At 40.4% G+C, this 16,935-nt stretch overlaps 1 protein-coding gene across 1 annotated transcript in view; it reads left to right on the forward strand.

Annotated features, from left to right (window-relative positions):
- Positions 1-1,876: 1,876 nt before the first annotated feature.
- Positions 1,877-16,935, forward strand: part of LOC128249386 (uncharacterized) — a 79,380-nt gene continuing 64,321 nt past the window's right edge. The window contains exon 1 of the mRNA XM_052972833.2: positions 1,877-2,015. The gene's annotated coding sequence lies outside the window, so the exon portion shown is untranslated. The remainder of the gene's footprint in view (positions 2,016-16,935) is intronic.

Raw genomic sequence — 16,935 nt, forward strand, 5'->3', positions numbered from 1 at the left:
CGGGATTCTGCACTGTTTCCGTCGACCGAATTCCAAACATACTAACGAAGGCGCTTTCACGTGATATTTCGATCTGCTAGAAAGAGTAGTTAAAGCTCACCTAAATCACACTCTAACGTATTGGTTAAAAAACAAACAAACAAACAAAAAAATAAAGCTTGCGTGAGATGAAATAATGTGGTCTTGGGATCTCTGTCCACTGGAAAAAGATGGAATGGTCACGGCAGGAATGCAGGTCAAGCGACCACGAAGAGATATCTTGCTGCTAATGCTGCAGGTATTATGTTGTTGCTTTGTCTAAGAACTGGTCTTGTGTCCTGCCCCGCCTCCTAATGGTGATAAGTTTATTGTTGATCTTGTTTGTATCTGCTATGGGCAACTATTATGTGGTATCTGTTATTGTTGTTGTTGTTGTTATGTAACCCCAGGTCAACTCCAAATATGCAGACAGACATGAAAAGGTGTTCCAGTTATGTCCATCCCAGCTTCTTTCTCGCCGCAATGATCCCAGATCGATATCATTTAACACATTCTTTTCTAAGAGAGCAAGGTGCAACTGGAGAAAGATTTTGCTATTATTTCTAGCAAATGACGCTACCACAAAAGGCCCATTAATTTCTGTGTTATTTCTCTTCCCGGTTTCGTTTCCTTTTTTTTTTCTTTCTTTTCGCTACTGTCACTTTCATTTTCGAGTTTTCGCACCTACATCGAAATGGCGACAAAAGAACTCTACAGCTGCTTTGCGGCATTTCTTTCACCTCTTTACATTCAGCTTCAAATCCCGCCGAGGTCAATCTTACTTTTCATCCCTCCAGGGTCGATAAAATAAAGTTCCGGTCAAGTACTGAGCCGATGTTATCGCCTAACCCACCCTTCTAAAAATTTCTAGCGCCGAGTCTAAATTAAAGCAATTACTGACGCTTCTATAATATCCTCAAGTCGACACAAGAAACTGAAACATTCGACACCTTTACACCGCTGTCGCTTGTTACAGAGGTCACCCTTCCATTTTATGGTGTCTAATTTACAGCTCGGTAGACCTGGGACCTTTAGAAGTTGAGACTCGGTATTTAAATAAATATGCAAACTCGTCTGCAGTTCGGCTGGTTGTTTCAATGTCCTTCGCTATTCGCTTCGCTTCTGTTGTTGTTATTGTTATTACTGTCGCTGTTTATTTAACGACTCCCACTCCGTCGGTGTGTTATGATTTATGATAGAACCGACTTATAGTCTCAAAGATGTTCTATCCCTGTCCATCGTGTCCGTCGCCAAATCCTCTAGCATGCTGCACCAAGGGCCACATTATCTAAAGTAACACCCCACCACCTTCATTTTTTCTTTCTTTAAAGACAGAAGTATATAGCTTAAAGGAAATTTGGCTGCGATTTCTAGCAATTAGTAGAGGCTCTCCGACGATATTATAGATACTACTACCACCACACACACACATTGTTGGTGTTGCTGTGTGCTTAAAGACAGATTTACTGCTGCTAATATTCAACGCAGCTGGTGCTACTCGTACTGCTGCTGTCGGTCCTATCATACACCTAAATTGTTGCTGCTGCTGCTACTGCTACTCTATATCTACTGCAGATATTATTGTTATTACTGTTTATTGCTGTCGTGTGTTACTGTTACCGCTTCAACGGATGCTGCTGTTCTTGCTGCTACTGTTGCTGCTGTTATTTGCAGTTGCTGTTACCACCACTGCTGCCACCGCTGCTGCTACTGTTGCTGCTACTGCTGTAGCTGCTAGTGTTGACAAGCGGAGCTGTGGCGGTCATCCGTCAATCGTCAAAAATCCCGCTGATGGCGATGGTGTTGGATTGTTGTTGTTATTGTTGTTTTATCGTAACCGTTGTTCAACCGACTAATGACAATCAGTCACGCTGCAGTGAATCTTACACCGGGAATAACTAAAAACTACTCTGTCCTCTCCACTGCTTCGTATATCATTTATGCCGTTGTATTATCCGATTAGAGAGAGAGAGAGAGAGAGAGAGAAAGAAACTAAGGTACGTATGGCTAGTATTACTTGCCTTTTTACAGTTTTCACTTAAAAATCCGATTTTCACATTACATCACATAACGTCATCGATGTTTTAGATTTACAGTATCTTTTTTGTTGTTTTGTTCGTTCTATGATTTCATTTTCTCTCTTCTTTCCGAACACACACACACACACACACACACACACTGATATATACATACAAACAGACATACGATGCATACACATATACACACATAAACACATACATATACAGACACGCACGCACACACACACACATACATATATGCATCGATACATAGATGCTTGTAAACACAGATGCATAGCTGCTTATACTCACAGATACATATATGCATACACGCACGTACACACACACATACAAACACATACACACACACAAGTACAAGCAAACAAATACATGTACATTATATATAAACCGTGATTTGTTTGAATTATGCGGTGTATTTACGCTTTGCTGTCCAAACCCCAGACGACCCTTGACCTATGACGAAAGGTAGTTCATCTTTTAGCTGTCTGTCTTATCTTAACTAAACCATGTAACGTATCATTTGCTTATTTTAGGCCGTAAGATGCAGTACGAGGATTTGGCTGTTATCGAGCGATCTCTCAGAAGGTCTTATGTAGTATTGTATAGTTTAGCAGTGAAGTGTAATGTAGTGTATTTCTGCCGTCTTTAGGTAGATATAGATAGAGACACACTGTTGTATGTGTGTGTATTTCTATCTGTGTATATGTATACGTGGTGTGTGTATGTGTGCGTGTGTAAATGTGTGCGGGTGAGTTAATAGTTCACTTGATAAGCCCAGTAGTAAGATCTGTGTTTACATTTTTTGTGTGTGTGTGTGTGTGTGTGTGTGTGTGTGATATGTTGTTTCTAAGCATACGTTTGTTGTTTGGTGCTGTTATTCAGCCCCAGGTCAGCTCTAAGCGGACACACCCTATCAAAAACGTCATTACAGGCATGACTACCCTGCCTTTAGTCATACATAGCATATGTATAATATATATATATATATATATACATACATACATACAATACACAAACTCGTACACACATACACACAGTAATACACACATATATAATGCATAATATCTATCTATCTATCTATCTATCTATCTATCTATCTATCTATCTATCTATCTATCTATCAATCTATCTATCTACATATATGTGTGTGTATATATATATATATATATATATATATATATATATATATATATATATATGCGTGTGTGTGTGTGTTTAGAACTACATTGTCTGTGTCCTGCTTTTTTTAACGTCATGTGTGATTTGAGTGAGACATAGCTGCTATTTCTAGCAAATCAAGCGGCTTCGTAGAGACAGGGCCTCGTTGATGTATACGGTAACTGTGTTTACATGCATGTGCATTTGTTTGTATTTGAGTGCGTGGGTTGTTTTTGCAGTTGTTTAACCATGATCGAGCCGACCCATGATCAAAGACTATCCTGTTGCTTTTTATCTTTTTTTCTTCTTTTCTTTTTGTATATCAGAGACAACATTGTTTTATGTAACCTTTTTTTCTTCGCCTGCGTGGATTTGACGCGTCAGGTGAAATATCGCTCCTAATGTTTATTTCGGTATGAGCAGTCTAACTGAGACTATCCCCGTATTTATTTCAGGCTATCTAGATCTATGTCTTTCATTGTTAACGACGGTAGGATGTAATTTGAACGAGACATGGCTGCTATTTCTAGTAGGTCGAGTGACCACGTAGTGGTTCTCCCTTTCATTTGCTAAGACGTGTGTGTGTGTGTGTGTGTGTGTGTTGAGTGATGTATTGGTATATGTCTGCATGTATCTTTCTTTTATTTTTCTTTTCTTTTCACTTGCTTCAGTCATTTGACAACAACCTTGCTGGGGCGGGGCACCGCCTTAAAGAGTTTTAGTCGAACAAATCGACCGCGGAACTTATTTCTTAAGCCTAGTAATAATTCTATCGGTTTCTTTGACGAATCGCTAGGTCACAGGGACATAAACTCACGAACACCGGTTGTCAAGCAGTGGTGGGGAAAACACACACACACACACACACACACACACACACACACACACACACGGCGAGCTGGCAGAAACGTTAGCATGCCGGGCGAAATGCTTAGCGGTATTTCGTCTGCCGCTACGTTCTGAGTTCAAATTCCGCCGAGGTTGACTTTCCCTTTCATCCTTTCGGGGTCGATTAAATAAGTACCAGTTACGCACTGGGGTCGATATAATCGACTTAATCCGTTTGTCTGTCTTTGTTTGTCCCCTCTGTGTGTAGCCCGTTGTGGGTAGTAAAGAAATAACACACACGACGAGCTTCTTCCAGTTTCCGTCTACAAAATTCACTCAAGGTTTTGGTCAGCTCGAGGCTAGAGTAGAAGGCACTTGCCCAAGGTGTCACGCAGTGGGACTGAACTCGGAACCGTGTGGTTGGGAAGCCAGCTTCTTATCACACAGCCGCGCCTGTTATAGTGCAGTGTGCTTGTAAATGTGTCCGTGGGTGCACGTGTGCCTCTGTGCTGTCCCGTGTGTGAGGCGTCCAGTGATACCCCACCCCACTTCATATATAAATGCACATGCGAGTGAACGCGTATGTGTGTGAGTGTATTGAGAGTAGTTAACAGGATAGGTTGTGTGAAGGATACGGTACAGTGTATGTGTGTAATAAATTTACCGGACACCATGTTTGTATGTATGTGTCTATGTATGAGTGTGTGTGTTTGTGTGTGTGGTGATTCAGCTTGTGATTGTACATGTATGGATGAGAGCGCGCGCGAGTGTGTGTGTGTGTGTGTGTGTAAGTGTGAGTTTATATGTTTATGCGTACGAATGTATGTATGTGCGTAAATGTGTGCTTATATGTAGGTGTTTTTTTTAATGTTACACGCATGTGTGTGTGATTGTGTGTGTATGTACGTATATGTACGTAAACGTGTTTGTTTATATGCAGGTGTTATATGCACAAATGTATGTGTGCATGCGTGTGAGTGTGTGTGTGTTGTGCACGTGTTTGTGTGTGTGCGTAAGTGAACGTATGTGTGTACATGTGAGTTGGGTCGTTATCTCTTTATCACTTAATTAACAAATCAGCCAGTCGGTTGTCAATTTGCCCGATCAGCCTGTATACAAGTACGGAAAGTCGATATTTATTCACCTCTCTACATTCTGAGCTCAAATCCCTCTGAGGTCAACTTTGTCTATTGTCCTTCCACAGTCTTTTAAAAATCGTACTAATTAAGTTAATCAACGTTAATTGGTTGGTAGCATCGTTAGAACATCGAACAATGTTTGCAGTTATTCACTTACGACTCTTTACGTTTAAATACTAGCACACTTAACTTTGCCTTTCATTCTCCTGGGGTCAATTAAATTAAGTACCAGTCATGTACTGAGGCCGATTTGGATTGAATTGGATTTACTAGGTTCAGTCCACAGCTGGACGAAAGCCACAACATGTTTTCTCCATCAACCATGGTTTGATGAGGAAGACGTGAACTCGAGCCTGAGATCATACTGGTTTGATGAGTCCACTCTAACACACTGGCTCGACATGGCTTGGCAGAAGGGTGCAGTTTTTATACTCTTACTCAGGAGTAGTTGAGTCGATTACACTGACCCCCCCCCCCCAATGCTCAACTGGTACCTATTTTGTCGACCCCGAAAGGATAAATGACAAAGTCAGCCTCGACGGAATTTGAACTCAGAACGTACAGACAGACAAAATACCGCACTAGTTAGGCGTCCAGTTCAGAAAGTCTTGCGGGCTGCACTTTGCCCATGACTAGTTTATGAGAAGGGTGGTGGGGGCGGTGATGATGCAGGGGTCGCATCTAAATCTGAGTTTTTCCTGGAGTCTCACAAAATGTTTGCCTATATTGAAGATTAGCATTTACGGAAGGGAAGTACTGGGAGAATTAAAAAAGAAAAAACCCTCAGCGAAAAACAAACTCTGTGGTCCCCGATAATATTTCTTTCACACTCTCTACTTTACAGTGTTTAGTTACACCCCTTTCTGGGTTCAAATCCCATCGCGGTCGACTTCCTTTTTTTATTCTTTAAGAGTCAAGAAAATAATTGGCAGTTGCTTATATCCATTACCCAAATTCCTTACTTTTTATCGACATTAAGTTCTAAGGTTGTCTTATCTCCCCGTCGGTTACGAAAACGAGTATTCCAGTTGATACGATCAACCGAACACCCTGCTTGTGAAATTAACGTACAAATGGCTGAGAACTCCCTAGTTCTCAAGGAGATTCAGCGTGACACAGTGTGACAAATCTGGCCCTTTGAAATACAGGTACTACTCATTTTTGTCAGTGGACTGGAAGAATGAGAAATAAATTATCTTGCTCAAGGACATAACACACCGCCGGGAATCGAACTCGCAACCTTATGATCGTGAGCCGAATACCATAGCCACTAAGCTACGTGCGTAGCTTAGTGGTAAGGGGGGTTGCATTTGTAGTCGTAGTATTGTGGTTTCGATTCCTGGAGCGGGCGATGCGTTGTGTTCTTTTTTTTTTTGTCAAAAGAAATTTTTTTCTAGTTATGCACCTGAGCATTGTATACAACAAGTTCATTATATATTATATATTTCACGTTGCTCCAGATCACTCAGCTGGCAAAAATGAATAATCTTCTGATCCGAGAAACCGGCCCTATGAACTAATGGTTTGGCAAGGATCTAAGCTGGTAAAACAGTGGACACAGAAGAGCGTTGGGCAAAATATCTTACAATCAGGTGTTCTGACTTCGTGGTGGTAGTAGGTCCGAAGCTTTCCCGGGATATAAAGAAAAATTATGGATATTGAAGGCTCGTATTTTGGGAAGGTGAACCCCGAAAGAAACCTTGCATCCCTGGTAAAATTACTCGCAGAAATCCTGTCTGTGCTATTTAGTTATGTCCATTCCCTATTCGTTTGGGTTTAAAATTTGGCCAGAGTCGACCTGGTATTCATCACGGCTGTGTCGATAAAATAAGTAGCTGGCAATGGGAGGCGCAATGGCCCAGTGGTTAGGGCAGAGTACTCGCGGTCGTAGGATCGCGGTTTCAATTCCCAGACCGGGCGTTGTGTGTGTTTATTGAGCGAAAACACCTAAAGCGCCACGAGGCTCCGGCAGGGTGTGGTGGCGACCCCTGTTGTACTCTTTCGCCCCAACTTTCTCTCACTCTTACTTCCTGTTTCTTGAGTAACGCTGCGATGGACTGGCGTCCCATCCAACTGAGGGGAACACATACGCCACAGAAACCGGGAAACCGGGCCCATGAGCCTGGCTAGGCTTTGAAAGGGCGCATGAATAAATAAATAAAAACATAAAAATGGGTTAAATAGTCTTATTCTCCTGCTGGTCTATATATGTGGCCCTGTGCTTGTGTTAGAAACCATCGTTATTATTAGCACCACAACGGCAGAGTCATCGCCGATTAGAGTCGATGTCAGCCGTAGTATTTACCTACCAGCCCGTTATTATTCAAACAGAGAGAGAGAGAGAGAGAGAGAGAGGGAGGGAGAGAGAGAGAGAGGGAGGGAGAGAGAGAGGGAGAGAGAGAGGGAGGGAGAGCACAAGGTTATTTTATGAGAAGTAGCTATAGTTGTTTGTGAGCTTGTATATAGTACATTTCGCTACGAGAATAACCTTCTGCATTCATTCAATTCTGTACTACTTCCTGGTACTGGAATATTTTTAGATCATGAGGTCCTTCTTGGGTGTCCCCATCGTTGTGTGTGTGTGTGTGCGAGCGCGTGCGTATGTAAATATATATATACATATATATATAATATATATATAAACACATATGTATAAACGTATATATATGTGTGTGTGTGTGAATATATATATATATATATATATATATATATGTACATACACACATATATATATGTATAAATGTACATATATGTGTGTGTGTGTGTGTGTGTATATATATATATATATATATACACACACATATATATGTATAAATGTGTGTATATATATATATATGTGTACGTATGTATATATATATATATGTATACACATATATGTGTGTGTGTGCATATGCATAAGTATATATTATATATGCATGTGTATATATATATATTTCTATGTATATATATAATGTGTGTGTGTATGTATATGTATATATATATAGATGTATACGCACATATATACACACATGCATAGTGCACTGATTAGAGAGATGGATCGAGCATAGTATTTCGGAGGTGGGGTGGGGTGTGGGGTGGGGGTGTGGGGTGGGGTGTGGGGTGGGGGTGTGGGGTGGGGTGTGGGGGTGGGGTGTGGGTGTGGGGTGTGGGGTGTGGGTGTGGGGTGGTATCACCGAAAAACAAATACCGAAGTGCAGGAAACAGATTTATGCATTATATGCAGTTGGCATATACGATTGTGTTAATGTGTGTGCATACGTATCACCAAAAACTACACCGAGCTTTGGCGATATTGAAACTAATATTTTTATACTCACACACACACACACACACACACACACACACACACATGTACATATACATACACATATATATCTGGTGGTGCCCCAGCATGGCCACAGCCTTAGGGTTGAAACATATAAAAGAAAAAAAAAACACACACACACACACACATACATCTAATTAGAGGATATGTTAACCTAGTGAAGGGATGATTACATCCAAAGAAATACTGGTTCAATATCTAGTATTATTGGGGAATGAAATTCCCTCAAAACAATAGGTATATATTAAACATATAGTTTCTATCCAGTTAAATGAAGAAAAGAAAACGGAGAGTAGGAAGTTAACTTTATTATTAACAAATTGGTTATCCTTAAATTTAATTTGCGGTCCATGGGAAGAACCGTTTTAGCGATGCGTCCTGCCCAGCTCTTCGAAACGCCGGTGTTAAAACGGGGGTAGCTGATGAAGAAGAATGTTCTCTATGTGGCTTGTGTGTTTTCTCGTCTACGTTTTGTTTGCAATGTCCTGTACCCAGATACATACAGGCGGATGTCGGTATGCACATACCTGTACGTATATATGCATATACTCATTTATTATTTGTTTATATATATATATATATATATATATATATATATATATATATATATATATATATCAAACAAATAATAAATGAGTATATGCATATATATGTACAGGTATGTGCATACTTACGTCTACATGTATATATAGGTGCATATCTGGGTACAAGACATTGCAAACAAAACGTAGACAAAAAAATAATAATAACCAGAGTACAGAACACACACAGACCACATAGAGAACATTTTCCTTCATCAGCTACCCCCGTTCTAACACAGGCGTTTCGAAGAGTAGGGCAGGACGCATCGTTAAAATGGCTCTTCCCATGGACCACAAATTAAATTTGTATACACAAATTAAACTTGTACCATGGAGGAATGTAGTGGCGGACAGAAAACAAGACAGGAAAACAAACGGAAAAGAAAACAAGACAGGAAAACAAACGGAAAAGGCTGTACGGCCAGACGTGAAAAATTATGTGTATGTTGAACGCTGTGAAGCAACGAACTGGAAGCGGGACGAAGTAAGTTCGCGTGTTTGCTCGGTGATAGCCAAGGAAGAAAAGAATTAGTAAGTGGACACATGTGACCAGCGAGGGTTAAGGAAGAGAGAGAGAGTGGTAGAGGGAGAAACAAGGAGAGGAAGTAGAAAATAGGTGAGCAACGAGAGAAAGAGAGGAAGAGAGAAATATAGTAGTAACAGAAGGAAGAACGAGAGGGGGAAAGAGAGAGATACGTAGTAGTAACAGAAGGAAGAACGAGAGGGGGAAAAAGTGATAGAGACAGATAGAGTCGCGTCAATATATATATATATATATATATATATATATATATATATATACTTTCCTTTGTTTCAGTCATTTGACTGCGGCCATGCTGGGGCAGCGCCTTAAAGGGTTTAAGTTAAAAAAGAGACATTTTTAAGGCCTAGTACTTATTCTATCGGGTTATTGGTTTGTTTACGTCCCAGCTATCTTACGGGGACGTAAACAAACTAACACCAGTTGTCAACCGATGGTGCAAGACAAAGAGAGAGACACACACACACACCTATACGACAAGCTTCTTTCAGTTTCCATCTACCAAATTGATTCACAAGGCTTTGGTTGGCCCGAGGTTATAGTATAAGTCACTTGGCCAAGGTGTTACGCAGAGGAGGACCATGTGATTGGGAAGCAAGCTTCTTACCACAGAGGGAGAGAGAGAGAGAGAGAGAGAGAAAGAGAAAGAAAGAAAGAAAAAGAGAGAGAGAGAAAGAGAGAGACAGGTAGTAAATCCAAATCAGCTTGATTTGGATTTTTCCTCTTGACATTGTTCAAACCGTAGGCCCTGAGCTGGATAAATGACTCGGAGTTCGAATTAATTGGAGCAGTGCTAGTTCTTTTATACACTGAGCTTATTTAGTTTCTCGTCAACTGCAGTGTCTGTAGTCTACGCTGTGAAATGTTCTGATTTGGGTTAAGGGTTAGGGTTAGGGTTGGACAGTGCAGTAGACTGTAAATGGCCAAGGAGACCACACGCTGAATTGACACCAAATAAAATACAGGTCAAGCGCACAAAAGACTTCATAGTATTTTGCGACTTGTTTCTAAGTTCTGAGATCACGTGTCGCAAACGTCAGTCAACTTTACCTTTCAAATTTTCTTGGAGTAAATAAATAAGAGTATCTCCCAGTTACTGGAGTACATTCGCTCCACTATATTTTTTCTGTGAATTTGTGGCCTATGACTTTCGTATAAATTGTCAATATTATTTTACGTTCTGAGTTCAAATTCTGCCGAGGTCAACTTTGCCTTTCATCCTTTCAGGGTCGATAAAATAAGCCCCAGTTGGACACCGGAGTCGATGTAATCGACTAGCCCCTCACCCACCTCCAAATTTCAGGCCTTGTGCCTTTAACAGAAAGGATTAGCATTATGACTAAAGCGGCGAACTGGCAGAAACGTTCTGAGTTCAAATTCCGCCGAGGTCGACTTTGCCTGTCATCCTCTCGGGGTCAATAAATTAAGTACCAGTTACGCACTGAGGTCGATGTAATCGACTTAATCCCTTTGTCTGTCCTTGTTTGTCCCCTCTATGTTTCGCCCCTTGTGGGCAATAAGGAAATAAGAAACGTTTGCGCGCCAGGCGAAATGCTTAGCGATATTTCGTCTGCCGTTACGTTCTGAGTTCAAATTCCGCCGAGGTCGATTTTGCCTTTCATTATTTCGAGGTCGATTTTGTCTTTCATCATTTCGAGGTCGATTTTACCTTTCATCATTTCCAGGTCGATTTTACCTTTCATCATTTCCAGGTCGATAAGATAAGTACTAGTTGATCAGTTGGGTCGATGTAATCGACTTACCTACTCCCTCGGAATTGCTGGCCTTGTTCTGAATTTTGAAATCAATATCATGACTAAAATCTGTAGCCACGCCTACATCATTTACACAAACGCAACAACAGGAAAACAAGTAAACAACAATCAAAAGAAACAAAATCAACAACTGTAACCATAACAATACCACCTACAACTAACAGTAACACAATATCCAACAATAGTTACACCACCGCCGCCGATAGCAACTCCACTACCACCGACTACAAAAACAACAACACCACCACTATCACCAGCAACAGAACCAAAACCAACAGCTCCACCTACCACCAATAGCAATATCAGCGCCACTACCAGCAACCACATCACTTACAACATCAACACCACTACCATCACCACTAACAGCAACATTATGGCTATCAATAACATCACCATTACCGGACAAGCCGGATAGGTTTGCTCAAATGTCTAGAATTATGCTTATCTGGAAAGGGAGGTGTTATCTTCCAATGAATTTTACTGAAAGGTGGATGAAAATGGCGAGAGTGGTTCACGGAAATGGGCCTACTCTGAACATGCTCCTAAAGATTAGCGAACATACTTGGGAGAAGGCTCTTGGTAGTCAGGGTAATCCTGTATCAGTGTGTTTCCTTGCTTAGAGCGTCTTATTTCATACCTTTTCTATACCTTTTTGTTGTTGTTTCCCAGGGGTTTTTTTCTGTCCAAAGTACCACCGTTTGTCCTTGTAACACTTCGTCTACCATTGACTGAGTGGCAAATCGAGGTAATCGACTTCCCCACTCCCTAAAATTTCAGGCCTTGTGCCATTAGTAGAAAGGATTATTATTAAGACGGCTAGCTGGCTGAATTGTTAGCACACCGGACAAAATGCTTAGTGATATTTCTTCCGGTTTTACGTTCGGAGTTCAGATTCTGCTGGAGCCGACTTTACCTTTCATCCTATCGGGATCGATTAAATAAGCACCAGTTACGCGCTCGGGTCGATGTAAATGACTTACCTCCTCCCAAATTTCAAGCCTTGTGCTTAAAGTAGAAAAGAATATTGTCATTGGCGTTTCTCTTTGTGCATCATTGTATTTTGGGACTGCGAAGGCGTTCTATTTCTTACATCTAATTTGGTTTGCTGTGAGGTTTCTTTCTTTTTATGTTTTTGTTTTTGATGTTTATCTTAGAGTTTCCTTTGTTTTTTGCAGAAAATATATTGCGTAAGTTGTGTTATTTTATTCTTTTCTACTCTAGGCACAAGGCCAGAAATTTTTGGGGAGGGGAGGCTAGTCGATTACATCGACCCAGTACGCAACTGGTACTTAATTTATCGACGATGAAAGGCAAAGTCGATCTCGGCGGAATTTGAACTCAGAACATAAAGACAGACGAAATACCGATTTCTTTATTACTCAAAAAAGGCTATACAAAGAGTTTTTATAGGACATCACAAAACATAAAGACAGTACAAAACGCAACAAACATAAAATCGGGGAACTAAAAATTACAAAAGCGAATGATAATAGTAGAAGAAAAATTAAAATAACATGATAATATGCAAGAATGAAAAAATAAGGCGCAATGTCCACTCGATCCCCGAAGTCGGGTGGTTACATTCATCCAGTTTTTCCACTTTTACTTAAACATCATGTAGACATTTTAACGGTTTTATAACTCAAGAAATTGAAACACTCGCGTTAATTTTCTCCCATTTATCAGTTACTTGTGTCCTTATCAACTGCAAATAATCAGTTCTAGGGGTTGGTGTCTCCACCAACCAAACCCTTATCGTTGTTATATTTTCACCAAGTTCTTTTATGTACTCCCAGTAGTTTTCCTCGTGTATCAAAATGCATTTCTCAGCACATTTCTCCGGCATCTTCACTCTTATTATTTCCTCCACCTTCGCGATTTTCTCTCCATCTGCTCGCTCTTCTCGTACTTTATCAAAACCCCCTTGTATTTGACATCTTTATCCGTTCTCTCCTCCTCTTCTTGTACATTAGTAGTTTCTGGCTTTTCTATCTCTTTTTTGTTTTCTGTTGTCCGTTCCTTTGACTTATTTTTCTTTCGTTTTTTAGGGTTAGTAGCTCCATTTTCGTTCTTCTCCTTTGTTTTCTCCGTTTCACACTTTTGTCTCTCTTTCATTTCCTCAGTGTGGTCTACAATTTTTTCCTCCTCTGCTTGTGCTTTCTCTTGCTGTGGCTGTGTGAACTCATATATGGGGCATTTGGTCTTCATATGACCTCTCTCTCCGCATGTGTAACAATTTGGTTTTCTTCCCTCGACTACGACATTTAACGTTCTCACGTCCTCCACTTCTATCTGGTAGGGAATTCTTTCTATGTCCTTGAAAGTGGCAAAAAGCCACATTTCGAGTCCAAATCTCCACCAGTTGCGCACTTTTGTTTCCGCCACTGGTCCCAATTCCGGATCCTCCTTGGTTGCAGCCAAAACTGTTGCAACCAACCACTCCAGTTTAATTTCTGGTGGCACTCTTGGAATACGTATTCTCACACTTCTTCTTCCTCTATAACTTGGTGGTAGTGCTATTTTTGTGTTTCTTAAAATGTTGGTCGCATGCTTGGTTGCCTTTTCTATAGTGGCGAACCTCACCTCTATCGTACTGAACTTTCTTCCTCTGCTGATGTACGTGGCTTCATTCACAATTTCACCCAGGCACTCTTCGATTTCCTCTTCTGTCACCATTTCAATTTTACAAGTTTTGACCGCCTGTGTACGATACACAACTGTCCTCAGAATTTTGTCTTCCTTAGTCTCTTTTGGGGGGACAATTTGTATGAGTCTCCCTCTACTTCTATTAAATTCCTGCTTCTGGTCATCTCCTCCATATTCAAACTTGATTAACTTGGTTTCTAGCGGCACTGGCTTCCTCACCGCAGTGGCTTTGGCGTAGCTCTCCATACTGGAGACACTACCACTTGCCATAGCTGGGAAAAATTGCAGCGGCTTGCGTGAAACGTAACCGTAATAATTCCACAAAAATCACAATTATTCACAGACAACTTACAGTAATTCACACAGTTTTCACAACATCTTCACAATAATTCACAGAGCCGTTATACCGCAAGGCATTGCACCCGGTGTGCTAACGTTTCTTCCCGCTCGCCGCATTATTGCGTTTATTTTATTGGTCCGTTATTGTGTCGCTTATTTTATAACAATGGGGGAAAGTAAACTGTGTAAAATTTTGTTTTTAAATTGAGATCGTTTTCCATAAGATCTGGGTTGCCGTTAGCATAGTTAGTTTTTGGATTGTCTAGAAGCCCTGGCGCTTATTTTTGTTCATATTCTTCATCATGCCATATACAGCGAATTTTATTAGAAACATTTTTATTGTGATAACCCACATCTTGCGTATTTCTCTTTTGAGGTTCTTGCATTGTTTTTGTACTTTTCAATTCTTTTCATGTGATGGCTTTGATTAAAAGAGATAGAAATGCCTATGTGAGTACATAAATTTTCATGTCAGTCTAACTGATTTGCTTTAATATCATTGTGACCCAAATTATTGTAACCAGGCCATAGTCACGTTCCGAGTTTGGTACACGCTTGTAACACTAAACGATTTTTATATCGAGGTGTCGGCGGATAAGGCTTTGTAAAGTCTGGACAGCTAGAAAAGTTATGGACAGTTGTTTTATCTATTTTGACTGCATAGTCTGCTGTTCATGTTAGTCTATTGTATCAGTATTTAATTTTCAGACGAATCGTGTAGGACACTGACCAGTGGAAGCTTATTTTTACCATTTTGTTTTTACTTTCGAATTCCATTTTCATTTTATCCTATTTTCTTTTTAAAAATATTTTCCGCTTTTTACTTTCTCATCATATAAATATTTTATTTTTCAGTTTAAATTATCTATTAGCTTGTGTTTCATTGTTTTCATATAGTCACCTTATTAAAGTAACCAGTATCTTTTGGTACCTTTCGTAATAACTCTCTATTTGTATTTAGCCCTTCTTCGTTGTGCGCGGATAGGCATATCTTATCTAGATCTATTTTTAGGATGGTGAGGTCAGAATGTCGTGAATAGTCCTTCCCCAACTCTCTCTATTTATATACATGCGCATAGTCAATTTATTATCTTGAAGATGAATTTTATGACTCCGATAGCTTATGTTATACACATCTTCTTAGTTTTAGCCTTGCTTTCAGTTTTTAATATTATTCCAACTCTGCAAGACAGCGAACTGACAGAATTGTAATGACGCCGCGCGAAATGCTTAGCGGCATTTCGTCCGTCCTTACGTTCAAATTCCGCTGAGCTCGACTTTACCCTTCATCCTCTTTCAGGGTCGATAAAGTGAGTATTGTTATGTATACCTATAATATAATGACGGGTGAGAACTTACCCTATATTTTCCGAAGGTGGCGAGATAAACGTTTGTCAACGACCGTTTGGCAGAAATGAAATAACGTTGGTATGGATAACCAAATATATATACAGGAAGTTAGCATAGTACGAAGCAGGTAACCTCGTTCACTTCCTGTTAACGAGCAAGGCAGGTAATCTCGTTCTTCCCGTTGAAAAGGGGAGTGGGGAAGGCAGCGGGAGCTTGGCGTGAATAGAACCAGAACGAGAGACGGAGCTGTATACGGGTCGGACCGTTCACTACCTACCTTGAAACCATTGAGACTGGACATAATCTCCATAAATGAACATTTACTTCCCTGTTTGAACACTTTGTTGTTTCGATCAGAAGTTTACCCCTTTTTCTTACATTATTAATTTGTCTGATCGTAACAGTATCTGTTGAGCACTGGGTCGTTGTCATCGACTATTCCCCTCCACCGAAATTGCTCGCCTTGTACCAAAATTTGAAACCAAAATTAGTCTCTTAAGGCGGCGGATTAACAGAATCGTTACCCTACCGGACAAAATGTTTAGGGGCATTTAATCCGTCTTTACGTTCTGAGATCAAATACCACCGAGGTCGACTTTGCCTTTCATCCTTGTGGGATCGATAAAATAAGTACCAGTTGAGTACTGCAGTCGATATAATCAACTTCTCCGCCCCTCATATTTGCTGGCCTTGTGCCAAAATAAGAAAAGAATATCAATCTAGCTTTTCAGTAGCACCCCTTTTAAGAAAATTATCTCTATTTCATTTTTGTGCTCTATTTCATTAATTTGCTTCTCCTTCCAGTAGCTTTGATACACTTTTTAAATCCCTACCTATTTTGATACCACGTGTAAATTTAAATATAGCTTTTACTAGGTCCTCCTAGGAGACGTTGTGTCTCGTTATTATCTTTTACTTTTTTCTCCTTTTACATGTTCCAGTATTTGCACTGCGGTCATGCTGGGGCACCGTCTTGAAGGGATTAGCTACAACAAATCGATACCGGTTGTTATTTTTAAAATCTGGTCACTTTTGTCACTTTTGTCTCGGTCACTTTTGTCGAATCGCCGATTTACGGTAGCATAAAGAAATCAACACCGGGTGTCTAGCAGTGGTAAGGAACAAAATAAACACGCACGCACACACACACACACACACACACACACACACACACACACACACACACGTATGTGTGT

This window comes from Octopus bimaculoides, chromosome 1 (genome assembly GCF_046866305.1).
Source record: "Octopus bimaculoides isolate indiv1 chromosome 1, ASM4686630v1, whole genome shotgun sequence".
Lineage (NCBI taxonomy): Eukaryota > Metazoa > Mollusca > Cephalopoda > Octopoda > Octopodidae > Octopus > Octopus bimaculoides.